Source organism: Pan paniscus, chromosome 6 (genome assembly GCF_029289425.2).
Source record: "Pan paniscus chromosome 6, NHGRI_mPanPan1-v2.0_pri, whole genome shotgun sequence".
Lineage (NCBI taxonomy): Eukaryota > Metazoa > Chordata > Mammalia > Primates > Hominidae > Pan > Pan paniscus.
The window spans coordinates 155,550,088-155,577,989 of NC_073255.2; positions in this window are offsets into that span (position 1 = coordinate 155,550,088).

The window sequence follows — 27,902 nt, forward strand, 5'->3', positions numbered from 1 at the left end:
ATGGTGATTTTATAACAAAACAAGCCTAAGAATGCAGTAAATAACTTTAACAATAGAATATTTGATAGTAGATAAATAGAAACTCAAATCAATATAAAACATCCAAACTGAAACACTGAAAAGACCGTAATAGGTATAGTGAAAAAATCTAATTTGGGTAATTGGAATCCCAAAAAGAAAAGAGGAGAATGGTACAGAAGCAATATTGAAAAGGATAATAAAAAATAATATATCATAATTAATATTTAAAAATTGACCAACTCATTTAAAAAGCTCCTTTTAATAAAATATATAAGCCAATAAAATATTGAAATAATCTAAAATGCTGAAAAATTTATCCTCACTCAAATTGAACTATATATTCAATGCAATCCAAATCATAATCCCAGTATATTTCTATAGAAATGAATAAGCTGATTTAAAATCTGTATGGAAATGCAAAGGAATTGAGAAAAAAAAACTTTGGAAGATTTATTCTACAAGATTTCTAGACTTCAAGATATAGTAATTGAGATACTATGATGTTGGCTTAAGGAAGGAGAAATAGACCAATGGAACAGAACAAACGTCCAGAAGGAGACACACCTACATTTGGTAGCTTTATTTATGACAAAAACTGAAATGCAACTCAATAGAGAATGTTCTGTTCAGTACATCATCTAGAACACCTGGCTAGGTTTATCTAAGGCCTGGACACTATTGGTAAAACTCCATTGAATCCAAAAGCCATAGTTAGGTTCTCCACCCAAATTTAGGTTTAAAGGAAGACGGTCAATGTAGGGCAATGAGTCCTTACCAGGTTACTTAGAGGTATATGTTTGCTGCTTGAACCCTGAAGATCTGTTGGTTCACTCCTTCTTGTTAATTTATAAAATTCCAAAGAATATTTTCAGTATTTTTTAAAAGTGAAAAAAATGGCTGCATAGTATTCCATGGTGTATATGTGCCACATTTTCTTAATCCAGTCTATTGTTGTTGGACATTTGGGTTGGACATGGATGAAGCTGGAAACCATCATTCTCAGCAAACTATTGCAAGAACAAAAAACCAAACACTGCATGTTCTCACTCATAGGTGGGAATCGAACAATGAGAACACATGGACACAGGAAGGGGAACATCACACACTGGGGACTGTTGTGGGGTGGGGGGAGGGGGGAGGGATAGTATTAGGAGATATACCTAATGCTAAATGACGAGTTAATGGGTGCAGCACACCAACATGGCACATGTATACATATGTAACAAACCTGCACGTTGTGCACATGTACCCTAAAACTTAAAGTATAATAATAATAAAATTAAAAAGTGAAAAAAATGTACAGCTATATTTAAGTTAAAATTAACATTAAGGGTTATAAGATGGCCATCAAAAGTGTAATTGACTATATGTGTAATGGAAGAGTAATGGAATAAATGCCTATATAGTCATATTAAAAATTTGACTTCCTTGAAAGCATTTGTAAATACCTTGCTTACTTGGATGGAAATTTTAATATAAATTAATAAAATTATTAATAGTTAAATGCAGTTCACAGAAGAGAATCATGTTTTCTCACAGCAGGTAAAGAATTGGCGCACACATTATTTTAAGAATGTCAATAAGCCAGCTAATTTTTACTAAAATACAAGGCCATGTAACCAAAATGGAGTTCATAATTTTGCAGTGAGGAAAAGAGAATTACTTAGATAAGACTATATTACTGTGTGGGGAATAGTGGTGTCTACTTCAGTTTGGAGTAAAATATTTTATAGTAAGAAAAAAAAAACTTAATGTTTTAACTCACTTTTCATCAGTAATACTCTTAAAGTTTGCTATTACAATATTCCAGGAAATTACCATTACCTCTATTTATTTGAAGCCTCTGTCCTGTGCATCAGGAGGATTTTTTTTCTCAGAAAGATGTAGTTGCAATAGCATAGTAAATCTGAAAACAACAAAAGCAATTGCACTTTTTTGAAAAAAAAAAAAACATACACACACACATACACAAACTCACACACAACACACATAACACAAACTCATGGTTTTGAGCTTTGTTTGATGTGGAACTTTCCACCAAAAATAACATATTTCAAACAAATTAAAGACAGAGAGTATTTTGTGTTTATTTAACCTACCCAAAGTATACTGAACTTAAATAGTGATGATGTGTAAGAAAGTATCTTATTAATGTCATAAAAATATAGTTTTACCATAAAATTTAATGAACTTCATCTATATGTAAATCTATACACTTTTATGAATGAATGTCATGATAAAACATAGAATGAAGGAAGCCAGACATACTGAGAGTAATTTCTGTATGATTTGATTTACCGAAAGTTCATGAAGAGGCAAAACATAGATTAGCTTTAGAAGTCAGGGCAGTTGTTACCTTTGAGAAGCATAAAGTTTAGGGGGCAGCATGAAAGAGTCTTCTGGGCATTTGCCATATTCCATTATTTGATCTAGATTATAGTTACAGAGAGGCATTCACTTTGTGAAAATTTACTGGGGTATAAATATGTTTTATGATTTATTTTAGCTACAGTTTTGTTTTTAAACATTTACTGACAAAATAGCCTCATAAAGTGCACTTGACACCTTTTTCTCTATTTTCTGGAACTACTTGTATCGCACGGGATTGGATTGAACCTTCTTTTTGTAGTTGATAGAACTCACCTGTAAAGCAATCTGGTATTGAGTTTTTGAGTAAAAACATACCTTTCATATCATTTTCGTTTCTTCCAATAATCTACTACTACTACTATTAAAAGACCCAATAAAGTCTACTACATTTCTCTTTTTTTTATATACAATCAGTAACAAAACCATGTTAGAATTCTGTTCTCTTGCATTCCATCCTAGTGTTCTGAGCATTTCCCCAGGTCCCTCATGTACATAGTCACAAACAAGGAAAGAAGTAAAGAACAACAGCTTCAGCAGTCCTACTGTTGTATGAAATTATAGTGTAAGGCACAATGGTATTTTTCTCCTGAAATAATTACTATAATACTACATAAATTCTTTCTAGTTATAGCTATGTTTGCCATGAAATCTCTAAGAAGCCTCTGAATATCCTTTGCAATAAAACAAAATATAGTAACATGAATATCACATTAATTTTCAGTTTGCAAATAGCATAAAGCAAAACTATATTATCTTCATTACAGCACTTTATTTCTTTCCTTTTGCTTTAAACAAGCTCATTTATCTATTTCGTTGGGTCAGAACTTACTTTACTCACCTGTAAAAATCTTTAGTAAAATCAATATCAACTATAAGTTTAGTAAGGAGCTGTTCTTAATGACAGTCAAGGAATTCACAGGGAAGGGAAAAGAAAAAAAAAATGACCCAAAAGAGGGAGGAACAGAAGGGGAATAAATCCATGTGCTGCAATTAATCAGAAATTCTAAATTTATTAAGAGATATGTCAATAACAGTTACTTATTCCTTTCAAAGATTTTGGAAGAAAGAAAATATTTTTTAAAGGTTAAAAATATAAATGAAATTTCTGTTAGACAAAGGAGACCAATGATTCCACAGGAAAAAAAAGAATTTAATCATTTTTATGTAGTATTTATATATAAAGTTCATTAAATTTGATGGTATAGGTATATTTTTATGACATTATTAAAATACTTTCTTACACGTCATTACTATTTAAGATCAGTATACTCTGGGTGGGTTAAATAAACACAAAATACTCTCTGTCTTTAATCTGTTTGAAATATGTTATTTGTGGTGGAAAGTTCCACATCAAACAAAGCTCAAAACCTACCAGTTTGTTTTATCTGTGTCATGTGTGCTTGTGTGTGTGTATGTTTTCCATTTTTCAAAAGAAGTGTAATTGCTTTTGTTGTTTTCAGATTCATTGTGCACTGTTGCATTTTCATCTTTCTGAGAAAAAACATCCTCCCGATATATAGGACAGAAGCTTCAAATAAACAGAATTAGTGGTAATTTCCTGGAATATTTTAATAGCAAACTTTTTTTTTGATGAAAAGTGAATTAAACCATGAAGTTTGTTTCTTACTATAAAATATTTCACTCCAAACTGAAGTAGGTACCACTATTCCCCACATAGTCTTATCTAAGTAATTTTCTTTTCCTCATGTGCAGAATTATGAACTCCATTTTGGTTATATGGTCTTGTATTTTGGTAAAAATCAGCTGGCTTATTGACATTCTTAAAATAATGCATGTGCCAATTCTTTACCTGCTGTAAAAAGCATGATTTTCTTCTGTGAACTCTATTTAAATAAAAATAATTTTATTAATTTATATTAAAATTTCCATTAGAGAAAGCAATGTATTTATAAATGCCATGAAGGAAATCAAATGTTCAATATGCCTGCACAGGCATCTACTCTATTACTCTTCCATTACACATATATTCCATTACACTTTTGATGGCCATGTTATAACCCTTAATGTTAATTTTAACTTAAATATAGCAAAAATATTTTTTCATTTTAAAGAAATACAGAGAATATTTTTTGTCTCCTTAAAATGACACTGTTTTGCACTAAAGAACATATCTATTGAAGCAAATTTGAAGTAATATATTTTGTATCCACACTAAACAGATAACACAGTTTGTAATGTTATTTGGCAAGTGTCAGCAATCCTTGGTTAGCTCATTTATAATGATGTTAAATTGTTTTTTCAATGTAATAGAATGTGTTTTTAATCTATATTTGAGCTCCATCAACAATTGATTAAAATAATTAAATCCCTCATACAAGATGAGTTATAAATAGTCTTTGTTAAATTAAAGCACATAATAGTGAAGTATGGGACTGTTTTAATCAATAATCATGCTAAATCCTACAATTAATTAGAATAAATTAAATCATATTTAAACTAATTTGTGTTATAGTCAGAAAGGCTTGAATCACTCATCTAGCTCTGGCCCTAACTTGATATGGTATCACAGATATTAATAGTCTATGTCTTAGTTTCCTCACCTATGAAATGAACATAATTATGAATTTTAAATCATAGGTTTGTTTTAAGGTTAATTATGATTACATATGTTAAATGCTTGGCACAGCACTTAGCATATTGCAATTAAACAATAAATGTTTGCTATGGTTATAAATGGTTGTTATTATTTTAAGAAAATAAAAATATTTGAGTCACAAATTTTATGAAAAGTATTTATATTCATATATTAGAGGTGAATGTACAAATTCAGAGTTAGTGAAACTTTAGAGGTAGAAGCTGAGTTTTACATTACTTTTTCTTCAAATTGTATAAACATGAATTGAAAACTTTATTATTTTTTACAGGGTCCAATAAATTTAAGAGAAATAAGAATTCTCAGCTGCAAACAGAGGATGCTTTTTGCAAATGTGTCAAAAAGAACAATCATAAAACATAAATCTAAGATAATATTTGAAAACTATATAAAATGATATTTTTGAGAAAAATGAAAAAGACTTTAACAGAAGAAAATATATGCCATATTCTGGGATTAGAAGACTTAATATTGTACAGATGTCAATTCCCTCTAAACTGATCTATAAAGCCAATGCACTTTCAGCAAATTTCTGTGATGAATATTATGTGATTATGTGATTGCAGAATTTAGACAGTAAAAAGTGAAATACAGGTAAGAAAACATTTTTTCTTTTTTTTAAGGTAAGACTTAGCTATATTAAAGTGCACAAATTTTAGAATTATAGTTCAGTTTTAATAAGGATGTAGCTAAAATTTTTACATTTTTATATATGCATGCAATTACCTCTCATATCAAGGTTTATATTATTTCCAGTCCCAACATGCTCCCTCTCATACATTACCAGTAAGATATCCCTCCCTAGTCAACTCTCCTCACAAACATGATCACTATCACTACAGAGAGTTTTATTTAAATGAAGTTATGCAATACAGTTTTTTTGCCTCACTTTTTTTTTTTTTCTGAGATGGAGTCTTACTCTGTTGCCCAGGCTGGAGCACAGTGGCAGGATCTCGGCCCGCTACAACCTCCGCCCCCTTGGTTCAAGCGATTCTCCTGCCTCAGCCTCCTGAGTAGCTGCGATTTCAGGTGCCTGCCACCAAACCCAGCTAATTTTTGTATTTTTGGTAGAGATGGGGTTTCACCATGTAGGTCAGGCTGGTCTCGAACTCCTGACCTCGTGACCCGCCTGCCTCAGCCTCCCAAAGCGCTGGGATTACAGGTGTGAGGCACTGCATCCGGCCTTGCCTCACATTTTTTTAGTTAAAATTATTCCTGTAGGGATCATCCATGCTGGGTTTTGTAGAAGAGGTTTGGTCTTTTGCATTGTTCACTACAATCCTTTTGATATATTGTCATATTTTATACATACTACTGTTGCTAGACATCTGGATTGATTTAGGTTTTGTTGTTATAAATAGTGTTCTTATAAACATTGTCTTACTTTTTTTCTTGTTCATAAACACTAATTTTCATTGAATATATACCTAGAATGGAATTTTGGAATTATAGGCTGAGTGAAAAAAAGTAACCACACCACGTATCCAGAGAGGATGTAAACCAACTCAAACACATATATTGCTTGTACCACTGTAAATTGAAACAACTACTTCGGAAAACATTTTGTTAATATATACTGAAGTTGACCTTTATTGACAAAAGTATCTAGAGATACTCTAGAAAAAGATGAGATAAACTAATGAGATAAAACATGTATTAAAGCTACAGTAATTGAGAGTAAACTGATATGTGATATATTTCTTGCATTGAGTGACATGGTTGACAATTTTATTTTATTAAAGTCACATTTATGTTTCATGCACTTTTCTGATTTTACATTTTTCAATAAAAAACAAAGTACAACAAACAAACAAAAAAGATCCATGGAGTTGGGTCAGACAAGTAATCAGATTCTTAAAATACAATAGAATGAGTTCTCCAACACACACAACAAAATGTTGTTCATCGGGTAAACTAAATAACAAGACAATACAAAAACAATTGTTTGAAATTTTGTGGTTATGCATATTTAAATTTCATACTATTTTAATGTGAATGAATGAGTACAGAGGGCAATGTACATACAGGTTTTGAATCACCAGTCTGGCCTTTACACTGTACATGAGATTTTCTATGGATGGTGTTAAACTTGCCTAACAATAACAAGAAAGTTACAGCCACATGGGTAATGTTTAAGTTACAAACATTTTTAGAAATTAACATAGATTGTGTGAGAGCAAGGTATGTTTTTGTGTTTGTTGTGCATTTTATTGCACATTGGTAGAAAATGCTATTAATTTTACAGATCAGGACAATATTATGAGTAAATTTTAAATTTAAGCCCATAATGTAGTAACAGTAATAGGTAATATCACAATATTCTGTCTAAAAGATTCACTACTATTTTAACAGAATACCGTAGGACAGCAAAGGAAAGGCTGATGCCTTGGAAAAATCTGGAAGGAATTCACAGAGGAAGTAAGCTTTGAGCTGGATTGAAATATATGGCATTGCTTGGGAGAAAATGAGAAAACCAAGGAAATATTAGCTGTAAAGTATTGAGACATGAAAGAGTGGCAAGCTGGGAAAGCTGGCACATGGAATGGGTGGATCATTAGTAGAAAATGCCATTAATGTAACAGGTCAGGACCAGACTGGGGAAAGCCTCTTTCACACATAGATACATCATGTTCTTCATTTATTCTGCAGTAGTACAGGTGTTTGTCCCAGCCTTCAGTTCTCTAATCATTCAGCCATTACTGAGCACCTGCTATGTATCAGGAAACTAACTATTTTCATGTTTCTACATGGTCAAAGCTTTCTGAGCAAAAAATACTGGCAACCTGACTTAAAGGATAAGTGAATGACAAACAAGCCTTGGAAGTGAAAGACAGTAAAATATTCCAGGCAGATTTAAAGATTAATCTTCCCTGGAGCCATTTATTCACATTTCAAAGGATGATACTACTAGTACCAATCATCATCATCCCAGTTTCATTTGCTTGCATTAGAAAGTGCTGTAACATCCTAAAGAACTTCCTCCTATCTTTCCAGAAGTAATGTGACTATGTTATAGAGAAAAAATTTCTCTCCCTCTCTTAGAAGAAGAGGGGCATTATGAACCATTCCTCTGAAAGCTCTGAAGTTCATAATTTCAGTGCTTCTCTCCTGTAGTACTAACTCTACCTGTACATGGAGGTTGACATCTGCCTTGATATGTCACTTGGTGGAGAAATGGAACTTGGGGAAACAATGCCAAAACATTTTTGTGAATAAATAATTAGTCTGCCAGTGATTTAGAAACCTTGTGATTGCTGTCAAGATAAAATAAGTAAATAAAGGTACTAAAAGCTTATCACTATGTGCCAGGGACAGTTATAATTCTATGTTTAATATCTTAAAGAAAATAAATTTTCAACCTCCCCAAAATTCCTATGCTAACTTAAATATTTTTTTTTATTTTTACTATAGCTCATGCCCTCAAGACATCTTCCAAAAGAACCAGAACAGGGTTTAAGTGTTATACACAGGCCATCTTATTTATTTCCTATAAGAAACTATAAGCCTCAACTTAAAAATAAAACTGAGAAAAATAGGAAATAAGAAATAAAAAATAGAAACTGAGAAAAGTAAAAAAAATTGTCAATATAGTGGACTTGAATTAACACACAAGTATCTCTGATTATGGTTCACTGTACGTCACTATATTCTTCAAGTAGATTTGAATGAAGGAAGTAATGAATGATTTATGTTTATGTACCTCTTGTGAATTAAAGTGCACACTTGGACAAATAGATAACTGAAAGAAATAAAACAGCATTTTCTCAGAAAAATTAACTCAGACTTTTTCTTCTTGACAAATTAATCATCTTTTACTCTATTTCTAAACAGGCCAATTATGTCTCTGAAAATGGCTGCTCCATACCTAATTCTAAATAATAAACAGAGTGCCTTATACATTAATAAATTGACCTAGGTAATAATTATCATCTTTTTCTTTATCGTCATCATTGATATCATCAGGACCACTTACAATATACCAGGTAGATGATAGTCTATTTAATCCTATAATTAATTTTTAAGATAGATGGCATAATTTTCCTTCTTTTACAAATAAAGAAGAAATTGAGGCACAGAGAATTTGAATGACTTCCTAAGGTCACAAAGCTAGTAAATGACAGAAACCTGATCCCAGTTCAAGTAGTTTGGCTCCAGACCCCATGCTCATAAGCTCTGTTGGCTATTGTCTCTCCATAAGATGTACAGTGTTTCAAATAATCTCATTTTCTGTGAGCTGTATTTTTACTTTGGGAAATATAATTTATTCATGACATCTCTTGTATTTGTATTATCTATTAAATGATTAATCTTCTCTATGTTGAATATTCTACTTTAGATGGCCAAGGATTGCTTAAGTGAAAACTGGCCAAAATTATATTCCAAGAATGCCTCCGATAATTTCTATTAGATGTGAAAACTAGCAAATTTCCTTTAGATGTCATGCCTGTGGCATGGCAGGTGTACTTTATATAATCATGTTCCATGAAATAAACATCTGAATGACTCATTTTTGTTTTGCAGGCTCAGCTGTTGCAGAGAAGTAATGATTTACACGAAAATTTAAAATGGAAAGATTGTCCTCTCCAATCGGCCCCACTTCATAATTCCCAACTCAACAAAGATTGTATTTTAGAAACATGCAACTGTGCAGATGTTTAAAATGAAGGCCATAAGCTCTAAAATCATTGCCATTTTATTTAAATATCAAACAGCTCAAAATTTGTCCGTGACAAAAATAATTTAAATGTTTTGGTAAAAATATAAAATATTAAGCATTCAGTTTTCCACTTTTGGAAACTGAGAGAGAAGTTATGGAAGCTGAATATTGGTCATGAAAGAGACTATATCATATAAAAGATATGTTATACCCATCTCTAAGACTTTTAGATATTGGAGTAGAATTAATGAAAATTATTCCAGAGCAGAGAATATACAGTACAGTGTCAGTAATTATACATGCTGCTACTTCAGTATTCTACTTATCCATTCCCCTGTTGAAAATACTTCAGTATTTTACTTATCCATTCCCCTGTCGAAGAACAAAATAAACAGGTTATATTTTTGTAAAGACATATTGGATATAGTAGAAGAAAAGAGACAGATAGAGAAGGATATTCATGAACATGGATCAACAGGCAGATCCAGTTCATACATGGGAAAACACCATCAAGTTGTGGCCAGATTACCAAAAAATAAAATAAAATTGCCAAAAAAAGTAAGACTCATGTGAAGTTGTGATTCTCAAAATGTTTCATTCTATCTATTTCTGTAGAGAAACAACAACAAATTAATTGGTTTTAAAAAAAGAAATGGACTCTATAGTTTAAGCAGTTTCAGATTGACAGCAAACTTGAACAGAAAGTACAGAGGATCCCCATGTACACCCTTCACACCCATAGTCAACCTGCCCAACCATCAACATCCCATACCATCGTGGTACATTGGTTATGGTGGCTGAAACAAAAGTAACACCTGATTATCAACCAAAGTCAATAGTTAAAAAGTGGGGTTCACTCTGTATGTTTTACATTCCAGGAATTTTGACAAATGTGTAATTCATGTATTCACCATTATAGTATCATACAAAATAGTTTCATTGCCCTAAAATTCCCTCATGCGCCACGTATTCATCCCACTGTCTCCCCAAACCCCTTTCAACTATTGATTTTTTAAACTGTCTCCATTGTTTTGTCTTTTCCAGAATGTCATACATTATGTAGACAGGATCACACAGTATGTAGCCTTCTAAAATATGTTTCTTTCACTTAATAATATGCATTTAAGATTGTACCTTACCTTTTTGTGGCTTCATAGCTCATTTCTTTTTAGAACTGAATGATAGTTCATTGTATAGATGTATCACAGTTTACTTACCCATTCTCCTGTTGAAGAACATTTTTATTGCTTCCAAGATTTGTCAGTTATGAATAAGCCCACTATAAACATCCATGTGAAAGATATTGCATCGACAGAAGTTTTCAACTTATCTAGTTAAATATCAAGGAATGCAATTGTTGGATCATAAGGTAAGACTATGTTTAATTTTATAAAAAACTGCCAAACTGTCTAACAAAGTGGCTGTATAATTTTGCATTCTGCCTAGCAAAGAATAAGAGTTCCTATTGCTCCGCATCTTTATTAGCATTTGGTGTTGTCAGTGTTTTGGATTTTAGTCATTCCAATAGGTAAGTATTGGTGTCTTATTATATTAATTTCCATTTCCTTAGTAAAGTATTTCTTAGTTCTTTGGGTTGCTATAACAACACCACCACCAACTCCATAGACTATATGGCTTCAACAATAAGCATTTATTTCTCATAGTTTTGAAGGTTGGAAAGTCTGAGATCAATGCACCTAAAGATCTGGTGTCTCGTGGGGACCGAGTTCTTTGTTTATGGATGGCTGTCTTATCTCTGTGTCCTCACATGGCAGAAGGAGTAAAAAGCTCTTTCATTTTTATTAGGGCACTAATCCCATGAATGTGGACTCCACCCTCGTGACCTAATAATTTGCCATATGCCTCACCTCCTATTACTGTGCATTGGGGGTTAGGATTTCAAAATATGAAGTATGGGGAACACAAACATTCAGTCTATACTAGAGTATGTTGTTGATCATTATTTCATATACTTAATTGCCATCTGTGTATATTCTTCAGTGAGGTGTGTGTTAATATCTTTTGTCCATTCATAAATTGGGTTTGTTTTCTCATTGTTGAGTTTAGGTATTGGTATTAATGAATTTTGGATAATAGTCATTTATTAGATGTATCCTTTGAAAATATTTTCTCACAGTCTGTGAAATCTGTTAATTGTCTTCTCATTCTCTTCACAGTATCTTCGCAGAGCAGGAGATTTTAATTTTACTGAAGCCCAACTCATCAATTCTTTCTTTCATAGATTGTGCCCTCAGTATATATCTAAAAAGCAATTGCCAAACCCAAAGGCATCTAGATATTTTACTATGTTATGCCCAGTTGTCCCAGCATGAATTTTTGGAGACTACTTTTCTATCTTTTCTCCATTGTATTGCCTTTGTTCCTTTGTCAAAGATCAGTTGACTGGATTTGTGTGGCCCTATTTCTGGAGTAATTTAGTTCCATTGAGTTATTTGTCTTGTCTCATACCAATATCACATTGCTTTTATTACTTTAGTTTTACAGTAAGACTTGAAGTTGGTTAGTGTCAGTCTTCTACTGTTGTTCGTCATCTTCAATATTGTTTTGTTTGTTCTGGATCTTTTGCATCTCCATATAAACTTTAGAATCACTTTCTTTTTTATATCTGAGGATAGCTTGCTAGGATATTGATTGAGATTGTATTGAATCCACAAATCACATTGGGAAGAACTGCCATCTTGACAATATTGAGTTTTCTTACCCATCAACATGGAATACCTCTTCATATATTTAGTTATTTGATTTCTTTTATCAGTATTTGTACTTTTCTTTGTATAAATTTAAAATGTATTTTGGTGGATTTATACCTAGATTTTCCTTTTATGGTGGTAATATATATGGTATTGTCTTTTTAATTTCAAATTTCAATTGTTTATTGCTGATATATTAAAGAAATTGTTTCTTTTATAGCAACCTTGCCATAATTGCTTATTAGTTACAGGATATTTTGTCAATTCTTTGGAATTTTCTATGTAGACAATCATTTCATCTGAAAATAAGAACAGATTCATTGCTTCGTTCCCAATTTGTATGCCTCTTACTTTCTTGTCTTATTTTCTTGTGTTAGCTAGGATTTCCAGTAAGATATTGAAAATGAGTGGTGAAAGGGGATGTTCCTGAATTTTTTCTGATCTTAGCAGGAAAGTATCCAGTTTCTCATTTTTGAGTATGATATTAGCCTTAGATTTCTTACAGCTATTCTTTACCAAATTAAAGACGTTCTCTTTCATTCATAGTTTGTACAAAGGTTTTATCATGAAAGGGTGTTTGATTTTTTCAAATATTTTTTCTGAATTTATTGATTTAATCTTATAATTTTTTCCCTTAACCTATTGATATGCTTTTTATGTTAATTAACTTTTGGATGTCAGACTAACCATGCATACCTGGAATAAATCCATTTGATCATAATTTATAATTCTTTTTATACATTGTTGATTTGATTTGCTAAATTTTTGAGAATTTTTGCTTATATGTTTATGAAAAATATTGGTCTGTGGTTTGTTTTCTTTTACTCAAAATATCTTTGTCTTGTATCAAGTATACGTCTGAAAAATCCAGGGAGATATTGACTTGGAGTTATAAATTTGTGAGTATGCCCTTCAAAGCATGTTAACGTCCAGGAAGAGAATATATAATGAAAGGAACTCCAAAAGTTACTGGCTGGATACAGGAAGGTAACACTACAAGGGAGATGGTGAGTCAACTACAAAGAAAAGAGGAAAAATAGGGTAACGTTCATCTCTTATAATAAGTTAGGGAATGTTCCCACAGCTCCTATCTTCTGGAAAAGATTGTAACAAATTGGTATATCTTCCTGAAATGTTTGATGGAATTCACCAATGAATCCTTCTGGGCCAAACCAATTGCTTTCTCTTCCATATTTGAGTAGCTCCTCTTTACCATTAGATGAAATCCTATTTCAATTAACAGGTAAGTAGCACTGCTTTAAAGAGTTCACTATTTAGCTATTTTAATGTAAATTACTCTTCCAAGTCACAAAAAAATTTAGAAAATGTATAAATACCATCTTTACTACTTGTGAAAAACATTAAAATCCCCTGATAGATGGCAAGTATTGCATAAGAAGGCATTTAAACATTTCTGTGGGAAACTCTGCTGGCCAAAAGGACGAGAAACACAAAGCTATCTATGTCCTTTGAATAATTCTTGCATCCAAATAAAAGAGTTTTGGTAATGCAGCATATTATCCAATTTTAAAATGTAATCTAGTTATATTATTATCAATTTCATAATTACAGAGAATACTCTTATAACTTGGCACCAGTAGTAATGCCATTAGATTGTTTATTATACAAAACTCACTTTCAAGTCTCATCTCCAAGGTAGCAATTATAATCCTGAAACTCTCAATGACTATTGACCTCATATCTTCCATTTGCCTATAACCTGTATCTGTCATTTATACTTCCTGGGGGACAGCAATGAGAGTCTTGCAGGTATTTCACTCAAAATACACCAACCTGAGGCGACTGCAATATTCACATTAAGAACAACATCTTAGCAAAAATCTAATAGAATGTAGTGTCTATCACATAATATCATCATATATATGTGATGTATATAAATATATGTATACAAAATGTTTATGTATTATGTATAATATATGTTTACATTTTCGTGCATGGGTGTATGTATAAATAGATTAGAAACTCTTCTTTTAAGAATTATTTTTCCATGTGTTTTTTGGCTGCATAAATGTCTTCTTTTGAGAAGTGTCAGTTCATGTCCTTCGCCCACTTTTTGATGGGGTTGTTTGTTTTTTTCTTGTAAATTTGTTTGAGTTCATTGTAGATTCTGGATATTAGCCCTTCATCAGATAAGTAGGTTGTGAAAATTTTCTCCCATTTTGTAGGTTGCCTGTTCACTCTGATGGTAGTTTCTTTTGCTGTGCAGAAGCTCTTTAGTTTAATTAGATCCCATTTGTCAATTTTGTCTTTTGTTGCCATTGCTTTTGGTGTTTTAGACACGAAGACCTTGCCCATGCCTATGTCCTGAATGGTAATGCCTAGGTTTTCTTCTGGGGTTTTTATGGTTTTAGGTCTAACGTTTAAGTCTTTAATCCATCTTGAATTGATTTTTGTATAAGGTGTAAGGAAGGGAGTTCATGTCCTTTGTAGGGACATGGATGAAATTGGAAACCATCATTCTCAGTAAACTATCGCAAGAACAAAAAACCAAACACCGCATATTCTCACTCATAGGTGGGAATTGAAGAATGAGACCACATGGACACAGGAAGGGGAACATCACACTCTGGGGACTGTTGTAGGGTGGGGGGAGTGGGGAGGGATAACATTGGGAAATATACCTAATGCTAGATGATGAGTTAGTGGGTGCAGCACACCAGCATGGCACATGTATACGTATGTAACTAACCTGCACAATGTGCACATGTACCCTAAAACTTAAAGTATAATAATAAATAAATAAATAAATAAATAAATAAATAAATAAAAAGAATTATTTTTCCTCCTCTCAACGTAAAACATTGCACATTATGAAAGTAGATATAACCAGAACATCAGATATTTTTGGACATTATAGGCAGCCCATCTGTTCCCAAATCCATAATGAACTTTGGACAAGTCAAGTGGGATTGATGAAAACTTGCCCAGTTTGTTTCCAGAGCTCAAAATAGGTCGGTATAGCCAAGTGAAATCAATGGATGGCACAGTTTTCTAATGGTCTTGAACTGTTTTTAGGGGCAATGATTTTTCACACAGACACTAAACAATTTTTCAGGCAATTAAAAATAGCCTCCATTTTTAATTAAACAAATTTGGCTTCAGAACACTAAAATTAGTATGGTAAATAATTTAGAAAGCTGAAATTTCTTCTAACTTGATTGTCATTACATGCTACAAAATATCTCCTGGGCCACATAGAGATTTGTTTCAAGAATGTTTTCTAACTTTGATTCTGAAGACCTCATGGAAGGCCCCATTGACCAAGACTCATCCATCACAGGGAAAAGTAAAAGTAAATAGGAAATTGATTTTCCACTCTTAGTAAGAAATAGTAGTGATGATTAAGATAGAATGGTAGGCTTCAGATGGGTAAAAAACCTTATTTTTATTCCTGCAAAGATAATTTGCATTTTATTCTGGAAATGCATTTAAATGAAGTCTTTTTTATGAAATGAATATTTTTCACAATGCATCTATCTCTTCAACTGTCTTTTTGAAAGTTTTTTAAAATTACAGTCACAGAGCTTTGCCTATTTTCTTGTAATTCATAAAACAGTTTCATTGTGTGAAAATTCTAATATTTAAAAAACACAAAAAATTACAGAAATTTTATTCTATTGCAACATAAAAACAAAACTATAGTTAGTCAAGAGATTCCTATTCTAATTTCAGCCCTGTCAATTCCTTGTTTTGTGGGTTTGTCCAAGTCATTAACTTGTCCTAGCACCAGGTCTGTCATCTGCCCAGTGAAGGAATTCAACTCATCTTTAAAGTTTCCTTTTCAACTTTGTTATTCTATGCACTAATTTCCAAAGCTTATTTGTCAGAAATGTAGTCCTGTAAGCTATTTGACCTCAAAGTGAGGGTTTCATGATTAACTGCATTTGGAAATCTCACACTTCATTCATTTAATGTACATTTACATAACACTCTATTGTGTGACCTAAGACTACCTTGGAGAGTCAACTGATATGTCTCTTCAAGGGAATTCATGAAGCAATTATGAAGGTAAGTGTTTAAAACAGCAATTGTAAAATATCATACCAACAAAAGGTACTTAACATTATAAGGTTCTTATTAACCTGAGAAGTCAACAAAAGAAGTGACAACTGAAAGGAGATTAAATGGATGTGTAGTATTTAACTACCAAAAGCAGGAACAAAGTGATTTCTAGTGAATAAAAAACATAAGCACTGTCCAGTGACAGAAAGCAGACCTATATGGCAAAGGCAAAGAAAGCACGTTAGACTGTAGGAGTGAAGAAGAACCAGGCTTTCAAAGCCTATGAGTCAATTAAAGATTGTGCTGTTGGTGAAGAAGGAAAGCCATTCAACAAATATTTAGAAGAGGCATAAAATGATTCTATTCTTGTGTTAAGAATAGCCTGGGTGCAGAGAAAAGATTAGAGCTAAACTAGAGATATCCTGAATAAACTAGACTTAAGAGAACAAGGTCACAAATGTTCTGAGGTTGACCTGTTCTTTTAGTGATGGAGATGGAATAGATTTATTACACACTTAGGTAATAGAATAAATGCAGAGAAAAGCAGGTAGAGAATAATGAGGAAGCATCTTAGGTCTCTCTCCTTGCGTATCTGACTGAGGAAGAGTAAGCTCACTGTGATAGGAGATCTGGCAAAATGCTTGACACGAGTTATCTATTGTGCTGATTACATAACTTTATTACATAGACTTAGTGGCTAAAAACAAGACACATATTATTTCAGTTTTTGTGTCAATAATCTGGTCATGATGTAGCTGGGTCCTCTGCTTTAGAAGCTCAAAAAGTTTCAGTAAAAGTTTTGGCTGGGGCTTCAGTATCATCCAAACCTTGGTTACAAAATAATTAACCTTTTAGCTCAGTGGCTGTTAGTGGTATTCAATTTCTCAATAGCTATCTATTGTGGTCCTCAGTTTCCTATTGGCTATCAGCTAGAGGTGAGGCTCAGTTCCTTCCCATAATGGCTGCTTACTTCCAAAAATCAGCAGGGGAAAGATAATTTACTAACAAGATGGGTACTACATCTCACCTGACATAAACATGCACACATGATCATGTACATTATGTAACTCATATTTTGTTCTGTTGTTTAGAAGGAAACTCCAGCCATATTCAACTGGGAAAATAACACAGAAGGGCATGAACATTAGGAAACAAGAATAAGAGTGTCAATCTAGAGTCTCTCCACTACACTTGATGTAGGGGAAGAAGATGGTGATATCAGGTTTGATTGTATCAAAAAATCCTATATATGTCTGAAAAGTTTAGGGGAATATAGACTTGGAGTTATAAATTTGTAAGTACTCCCCCTAAAGCAGGTTAATGCCCAGGAAGAGAATATATAATGAAGAGAGAAGGAGGCTCATAAACAAAGCTAGAGGAACTCTCACAGTTACTGGCTAGATAAGGGAAGGTAATTCGACAAGCGAGTTGGGGAGCCAGCCACAAAGAAAGAAGGGAAAATACTGTGGTCTAGAAGCCACTTGAAAGAGAATTTAAAGAAAAAAGCGATGGACAGGTTTTCTTCACCTTTTGAATGTAAGCAAAAATAAAAATGAAGAATTTAAAAAATAATTTATCAAATTTAAACACAAAATTTATCAAAATAAGCAGGATACGATAATGGTAGATTACACAAAACACAAGTTAGAGCTGAAAAAACATCTATGATCTGCCTTAGGTCATATGGATGAACAAAAATAAGAAGCATCAAAAGCTTTGGAAGAGTATAATTATAAAGAAAGTTACAGAACTGTCAGGGCAAAAGTTAGAAATTAATAATAACTATTATTTACAATGAAACCTTAAAAATAATATGCCATGACTAATTAAAATGTATACAAGGAGCCACAAAAAATTTGAATTCTAGGAATTTATTAATATAGCTCTCCATATTACTATATATCTAATTGGGGAATCGTGTGGTCATTTCTAAGGCGTTGGAAAATATAAGATCCATCTTCCAACTTTCAAAACTATTACTTGACATTGTTTCCGGGTCTTAAGTTAAAAAAATGTGAAGAAGCAGTGAAATTATCTTTACTCAAGATATAATTAACAGATGTTATAGAACTAAATTAACATGTGATGTGTAATATATATTACTATAACATAACATCAATATTATTAATATGCTATAATATTAGATTAAGTGATTTAATATAATTATAATACAACCATAACTATGATTATTGATTATATTAATATAAATATATGAGAGAAATCCTATAAAAAACTACAATAAATCATAAGAAACTTCATAAAATTGAAAGATAAATATGGAGGAAAACTTCACCTTTTATATACAGTAACGTAAAATAATTAAATGACATGGAATAAGTTTAATGAGACAGACAAGTCTATCTATATATATTTCTCTGGTATATAAAAAAGGTCCACCAAAGTTTAAAAAAAGATGAATATGAATCTAATAGAGAAATGGACGAAACATATAAAAAGACAGAACAAGAAATACAAATGACTCTTTAACCAATGGAAATACATTCAACTATGCTCAGATTAAGATAAATACATATTAAAGTAACACTGAGATAGTATTTCTCACTGGAAAAACCAAAGTAAGTGGCATCATTTTCTATTGGCCAGACTGTTCTTCTAGTATGGTATGTTTGGTGTAACGACTATGGGTGGCGATTGAATAACATCTATCAAAATCTCAATATAATCCTTTTTTACTTGGAAATTTTACATTGGTGAAGTCATCCCTCAAATATACCAGCATGGATGCAAAGAAAATATACCAGCATGGATGCAAAGTAATTTATTGTCTGCAGTAGAAATATTTTATTAACAACTTAATATTCTGCTCTAGATGAAAATCAATTTTATTGTAGCTAAAGAGCTGAATTCTATACAGCTGTTAAAAAGGAAAGAAAAAAAACAAGAAAGCTATCTATGTACTAATTTGGAAAGATTTCTGGAATGTTCTGTTAAGTAAAAGGACAAGGTGTGTTTGAATATTCTAATCTATGTATTTGTGTGCTAATCTTGGTGTAAAACAGGGAAGATATCTATATGTCTGTATATAGATATATACATCTCTATATATACTAGTGTATATATATATACACACTAGTCTACTCATAAAGAAAGTGGAGGGTTAAACTGGAAACTACTGACATTGAATATCTAGGTGGGGAGAGTGGATAAAAGTGTGAAGTTTCTTGAAGGAAGGTTTTTACTTTATACTTTGTTATACATTTTTATTTGATGCTTGTAAATGTATTATCTCTTCAGTAATTAAATAAATGAATTGGGAAATAAATGAATTGGGAAATAAATTGGGAAATAAATGAATTGGGAAAATAAAAGAGAGTAATTGCAATGTTAAGTAGGGCTAAACAATGTTAAGTAGGGCTAAAAAGTAAATTGATGATTGAACAGTGTCAAATATTTTTCTTCTCATTGATACCCTTAATGACAGCTGTTTCCAATTTTATATTGCATATAACGAACTTTGAGAACTTCTGCATTAATAAAACTCACAAAACAGTTTAACTAAGTGTTTTTTAAATTTATTTGATTACTAAATTATTATTTAAATATTGCACATTAATATCCAAGTAAATTAGCAGTCTGTGGAATGCATTTTTGGAAATTACTGCTCTATGACATTGAAAAGTTTAATTACTTTGTCAGTCACTAACAGTTACTGTCTTAAGATTTCCGTTCTCTAGTGGACATGTTGGGTTTATTTTTTAACAATTTAATTAAAAATGCTATCAAAAGGATAGCATATATAATTATCACCCTTATGAAAAATGGTTTACAGTAGAATCATAAAGAAATAAAATTCTTAATATGCATGAGCTTGAAATTTCTTCAGGCTGAACTAGCAATCTTAATCCTTTGAATAATCTACATTTTTAATTTGATGTGAAACCATCTCAAGCTGTGTAATAAGACAAATGAGGCTACTACAATTGTGCAAAGCAATAATCAACATTTCTTTTTTTTGCTGTAAACTGTTTTAAGTCCATGCACAAGGTGAATTAAGGCGACATTTTTGTTTGTTTTAGAAAGAAGGGTGGCATGTATTCGTACTGCTTTACTAAAAAGAAAATAAAAGTTGGCATTCTAAATATATACAATATCTGGGAAATTTCAAAATCATTAGTTATTTTCAAACAAATATAGAGTTCTGAGAATCACTCATTGCAATGATTTTAGGACAAACGTAACTTATCTGCCTATCATTTGGATATAAACAGACTTATTTACATTAAACACATATCTCCAACCAATAGATTCTATTAATCAAAATAGTAGGTCTTTCTTTGAAACAATTATGATCCATGACAGTACATATAAAAATCTGTTAGCATAATGCACCTTGAAGCTGGAAATGAGCTCAGGTTTATCCCAGTGATGTGGAATGTCAAAAAAACTGGTGATTGTCATATGAATGAATTATAGTGTCTTTTTGCTAAAATATACAAACCAAATCAAAAGTGTCATTTTAAATTATGTAGTGGAGTGTTTCAGAAAATGACAACAAAACTACTTAAAAAAAATGGCTTTTAGCACCGCTTACCAAGAGAATGGGTTGAAGTACAGACAATCAACACATGGCCATTCTGCATTTATTCATTAATTCATCCAGACATCTATTGAATTGATTACTCATCTATTAATTGATTTTTTCAACATATTCTTCATGAGTGTAAAGTGATCTCAACACTGGTGCTACATATATAGTTAATCCACAACCTTACCTTCCAGGAGCTCCACCATCTGGTGAAAAGATGAGAATATTCATGCTACTAAGTGTTCTTACCCTGGGAGATACAAGAGAGCACAATGGTCTAGATCAGGGTAGGCTTCTTCCAGTGGTGAAACCTGAGCTCAATCTGACTAGGTTGACTAGAAGTCAGTCAGATGAAAAAAAGTGGCTTTACAGCCATTCGTGGCCATTTGCAAAGACACAGAAGGGAGAAACAGCTAGACAGGTAGAGGGAATGACAACCAACGTATTGTTATTGAAGGAATGAAGCATCAAAACATGAGAGAAGGAGTAGACAGTAATTAATAAAAGGTGAATTTAAGTTTGAAGTTTTAGAAATAGTTGAAAATTTATATCAGACTCCCAAAGAAAAAAATATAAAATGTAGCAGAAAAGTTTTGGGGAAAAAAATCTTATGAACATAGCCCTAGAGCATTCAAATCATATCTTATATCTAAATATGTATATAAGTGTGCTAGTCTTTTTCATTAGATTCAATGATGCTTTAAGAAGAAGTTGGAAAAATAAATGAACAAAATTAAATTGCATGAGCAAAAATGAGAGTTTAGCTTGTGTGGCCAAGAAAAAGTCTAGATAATCCAACTTTGAAGGAGGCAAGTCACATCACTCTTGACAGAATGTCTCCAATATTCTAGTGTGGGTAGAAAACAACATAAGTAATGTTGTCTCAGTCACCTTCAAAATGATAAAAATAATGTTAATCTGCAGAGTATTAGGGTGTTGTCGTGTTAAATTTCATTTATTTACATGGATATTCCTTTTTGTATTGTTCCTTTTGGAAACCACATGCATGGAAACAAAAGTTACGCTACATTATTCAGAGATTTCTAACACTTAAACCACTGTTAGGTTATATTAATTTGCAGCTACCCGTCAGTTGTTGTGATTTGGACTAAGTAATTCAGTTTATTTAATCTTTAACCAATGTATTTAGGGTATTAATTAATTAATTAAAATAAGCTATCAAGTATCCTGCAGTTTCCTGGAAGTCAGTAAGTTTCTCAACATAACTTGTATGGATAAGGAGAAATTAATCAACTAAATAGCTCCACTACACAAATTTGTGGGTTATACCTAAATATCCAGTAATTCCTTCACTCCTTTTTTTTTGCTGATTATTTTTGAAAGGGTTAAATCTTTGTAAGTAAAAGGAGAGTCTTACTAGTAAATCTGTGTTTTTAAATTTTCTATATTGTCACATAAATTGTCTCTTTTAAATGTGGATACAAAACTTGTTTTAAGGGTGATAATGACTTTTATATAGGATAGTCTAAAAATCAACATATTGCAAGAGCACTTGTAATAATCAAATTTTCGACTTAGAGAAATATAAATTAGCATCTTAATGAAACATCTAAATAGCATTAAACAGCCTTGGTGTGATGGCTTACACCTGTAATCTCAGCATTCTGGGAAGCTGAGGCAGGAGGATCACTTGAGGTTAGAAATTTGAGCCTGGGCAACATAGTGGGACCCCAGCTCACAAAAATTAAAAAAAAAAAAAAAGTCAGGCATGGTGGCAGGCACCTTTAGTCCCAGCTGCTTGGGAGGCTTAGGTGAGAGGATTGTGCCTAGAAGTTCAAGGCTGCAGTGAGCCATGTTTGCACCATTGCACTCCAACATGGGTGACAGAGTTGAGACCTCTCACATAAATAAAATAAAATAAGAATAAATACCATTAAATGAACAAATATAATTTGAAAACAGAAGTAAGGTACTGAATTTTTTTAAAAACTGGTATAAACAGTTTATCAAATTTATTTTCTGAAAACGTAAGATGTAGAATGTTTTTAAGAAAAAGAGACCTTCTTTTCCCTATATGCCACAAAGAGCCTATCTAGTAGCCTATGTAGTAGCCTATCAACTATAGGTAGAGTCTAACTCCCTAAATTTCTAGCCATTTGATTTACTATAGAATTTGAAATATGGGATACCTAGAAAGTTTAGAAATTAAGAGCAAGATTGTGGATATTAATAACATCACATTCAGGATTTACTGGTTTGCCGTCGAGCCGATAGTGCACATGCCCTCTTGCCATGAGTTGGTCAAACATAAATGGATTTTCATGTTAAGTATATACAAGTTTCTGATTTCAAATATGCAGTATTTATCCATATTAAATACTGATATTTCTTATGATAGATAAATCACTTATTTGTTAGCTCCTTCATTTACATTCTCTTCTTTCAGATAAGGAGTAAATAACTTCAATTAGTTGCATAATTCACAAAATGTGCTACATAAAGTGATATCTTTTCAAGTGAAATTAAATCACTAAAAATTTGTAGACTTAAAAGGTGCATTTTACCCACGTAAAATAAACAGGATGTCCAAAATATAAGGTTAGCATATTAATATGTTATAGCTGATTATTTACAATGCATGCTAAGTAGTGAGATAGTCATATGAGTGATTTTTCTCTTCAACAATTATTAGTTATTTAAAGAAAAGTAAGAAAAAGCTACATTAATCTTCAGAGCAGTTTCAACTCTCATCCATGGAACTAAATAAAACATTTTAGAGTGCTGACTAGATGTCACACTGGCTGTATATGAACATTTACAATTTTGAAAATGATAAATCCTCCCTCCAAAAAAAAGTTCAAAAGTTGCATGTTTAAATCACTTAAAAATAAAACAGAAACAACCAAGTCTAGCTGCAGGCCGATTAGCCTCACTCTTGCCTGGAAGAACAGACCAGCTGAGTGCACTGCCCTCAGGGGAGTTGAGTCCCACTAGGCAGACAAACCACATGAACTCCTATCGCCTAAGTTATGAGGCACTTGCAGGAATTGCCAAAGTTGACTGTAGCTAAAAAAAAAAAAAAAAAAAAAAAAAACCCTGCAAAAATGAGACATTACAACAGATACCACAAAAATACAAAGTATAGTTAGAGAATATTGTGAACAACTATATATCAAAAAATTGGAAAACATAGAGGAAATGGATAAATTCTGAACACACACAACCTACTAAGAGTGAACCAGGAAGAAATAGTAAAACTGTACAGTCTAACAACAAATAATTAAATAGAATCAGTAATAAAAAAAATCTTCCAACAGAGAAATGCCTAGGACCAAATGACTTTACTGCTGAATTCCACCAATATTTAAAAGAAGAACTAACAGCAATTCTTCTCAAATTATTCCAAAAAATGGAAGGGGAATGAATTCTTCCACACTCAATCTATGAAGCTAGCATTACCTGGATACCAAAACTAAACAAATACAGAACGACAACAACAAAACTATGTGCCAATATTACTGATGGGCATACATGCAAAAACTCTCAATAAAATACTAGTAAACTGAATCCAACAACATATCAAAAATATTTTATACCCATGATGCAAAGGTGGTCCAACATATGCAAATCAATAAATAAGATACATCACCACATCAGAATAATGAAGGACACAAATCATATGATCTTCTCAATAAACTCAGAACAAGCATTTGATAAAATCCAACATCCTGTCATAATAAAAATTCTCAATAAATAGATATAAAAGTAACATATCTAAACACAATAAAGGCCATATAAGACAAACCCACAGCAAACATCATACTGAACAAGGAAAAGTTGAAGGCTTTCTCTCTTAGAACTGACCACAAGACAAGGATGTTTACTTCTACCACTCTTAGCCAAGATAGTACTGGAAGTCCTAGCCAGAGCAATTAAGTGGGAGAAAGAAATTAAAAGCATCTGAATTGGAAAGGCAGGAAGTCAAATTGTCTGTTTACAGGCAACATGATCTTACATATAGGAAAACCTAAACATTCCACTAAAAAACTTTTAGCACTGATAAATGAATTCAGTAAAGTTTAAGGGTGCAAAATCAACATTAAAAAGCACTAGCATTTCTATACAGCAAAATCAAACTAGCTGAAAATGAAGAAAGCAATTTCATTTATATTAGCTACAAAAAATTTTTAAATAAAATACCTAGAAATAAATTTAACCAAGGAGGTGAAAGGTCTCTACAATGCAACCTATAAACACTGATGAAAGAAATCAAAGAGGATGCACAAAAATGGAAAGACATCCCATGCTCATTGATCAGAAGAATAAATATTGTTAAAAAGACCATACAACAAAAGTGATCTACAGATTCAATGCAAAACCTAACAAAATACCAATAACAATGTTCATAGTAATAGAAAAAAATCCTAAAATTTATATGCTATCACAAAATACCCTAAATAGTCAAAGTAATACTGAGCAAAAAACAAGGCTGGGGCATCACATTACCTGTCTTTAAAATATATGATAAAGTTATAGTAACCTAAACAGTATGGTAATGGAATAAAGGCAGGCATATAGATCAAGTAAGCCAAAGAAAATACCCAGAAATAAATTCATACATTTAAAGACAACAGATTTTTGACAAATGCACCAAAATCATACTTTGGGGAAAGCACACCCTTTTCAATAAGTGGTGTTGGAAAAACTGGGTATCCATATGCAGAAGAATGAAACTGGACCCCTATTTGCCACTACACAAAAATCAAATAAAAGTGAATTAAAGACTTAAATATAAGACCTAAAACTAAGAAACTACTAGAAGAAAACTTGGGGAGATACTCCAGGACATTGGTCTGGACAATGATTTCTTGAGTAAGACTTCAAAAGCACAGGCAACCAAAACAAAAATGGACAAGTCAGATCACATGAGCTAGAAAGATTCTGCACAACAAAGGAAACAATCAACAGAGACAAGAGACAACTTGAAGAATGGGAGAAAATTTTTACACACTATTCACCCAATAACAGATTATTATCCCTATTTGAGGAACTCAAACAATAGCAAAAAATAAAAAATAATCGGATTAGAAAATGTGCAAAGGACCTGAAAGACATTTCTCAAAAGAAGACATACAGATGACCAACAAATATATGGGAAAATGCTTAACATCACTAAACATTAGGAAAATTCAAATTAAAACCACAATGAGATATCATCTCACCTCAGTTAGAATGGCTATTACCAAAAAGACAAAAAATAACAAATGCTTATGGGGAAGGGAATAAAAAGGAACTCATACACCATCTTGGAAATGTAAATTAGGACAGCGATGAAAAACAGTATGGACATTTCTCAAAGAGTTAAAAATAGAACTAGCATATGATCCAGAAATCTCACTACTGTGTGTGTGTATATATATATGTATCCCCATATATATGTGTGTGTGTATATATATATATATCTATATATAATTCTATTTTTCTTTGAATATATATTTCTTATTTGTATATATTTTTTTTTCAAAGAAAAGGAAATCAGTATGGTGAAGAGATATCTGCACTCCCATGTTTATTGTAGCACTGTTCACAAAAGCCAAGATACGGAATCACCTAATTGTCCATAAACAAATAGATAAGGAAAATGTGGTATGTATGTATATGTATATGTGTGTGTGTGTATATATATGTGTGTGTGTGTATCACATATATATACCATGTGATACTATTCAACTGTAAAAAGAATGAAATCCTGTCATCCTGTCATTCTGCAGCAACATGGATAAACCTGGAGGACGTTAAGTAAGTTAGGCACCAGGCACAGAAAGATGAATACCACATGTATTTTATTGTCCGATAAATCACCTGACTTGATTCATTATACATTGAAGACTTACAAGATGTATCTTCTCTCTCTCTCCATTATTTCAAATAACTGTGAGTTCATCCAATGCTCAAGTGCTTTCATACTAATTTTCTTCCCTAGTCAACAAACTAATTAAACTAAAAATTGCTATGAGAAAACAGAGGCACTAAGTTTCAACTGACTTGTTCAGCATCAGAACACTTGTCAGTGACTAAGCTGGAAGGTGTATTCCTGTGGCATCAAAACCCAGACTTCTTCATCTGGCCTCTTTGCCTCTCATTTCACTCGGGTATTTTAACATGCCTGCTTGAGAACCTCTATTAACTTGATTCATTAAATTAAAAGTCAGATAACTAGGATTTTGTAACACTGGAGACATACAATTTAAATACAATTTTTGTAAATTAAGGGGTTTTATTAGGAGTTTTAAAACTGCAAAGTAATTGCAGTTTTGCATTACTTTAATTATTACTTTAATGCTGACAAGGCAACATCAACAATGTCGCATCAAGGATTTTGCCATTATGAAGGTGTTTTTTAAATTTTTTTCTCTAGGTGGCATACCAAAATATTAATATTAGGTCAGTGCAAAAGTAATTGCGAGCACCAGCATTACAAGAATTTTTAAAAAGATATAACATCTTGGACTACAAATATGTTCGTGCTAATTAAAGTGTACATATAAACTAAGCAAAATTGTTATTGTAGTCTATTTATAATATTGTTCATTTTGTGAACAACTTTGCATCTTTGTTTTGTTTGAAACTATCAGCAAGAGTACACATTATCCTATATATTATTGTGCCAAGGAAGAATTTGAGAAATGCTGTTTTAATTCCAAAAAGGGAAATTAGGGAAAATTTGCAGATCCTTGGAGGAGTTTTCAAAAAATATGAAATATTAATGTCCTTTACTGAACTTCATAACTACTATCTTATATAAATTATAGTCTTATTTCTGATAACAATAATAATTATGTATGGAAACCTACTTTTATTCAATTTGAATTATAAATGTTTTCATTGATAATTTACTACAAATACAGCAATATTTGTAGGGTTTAATATATTGAAATTTGAAATTAAATATATTAAATAAAGAGATTAGAAAACCATTTCAATGGTAAAGGATAAATT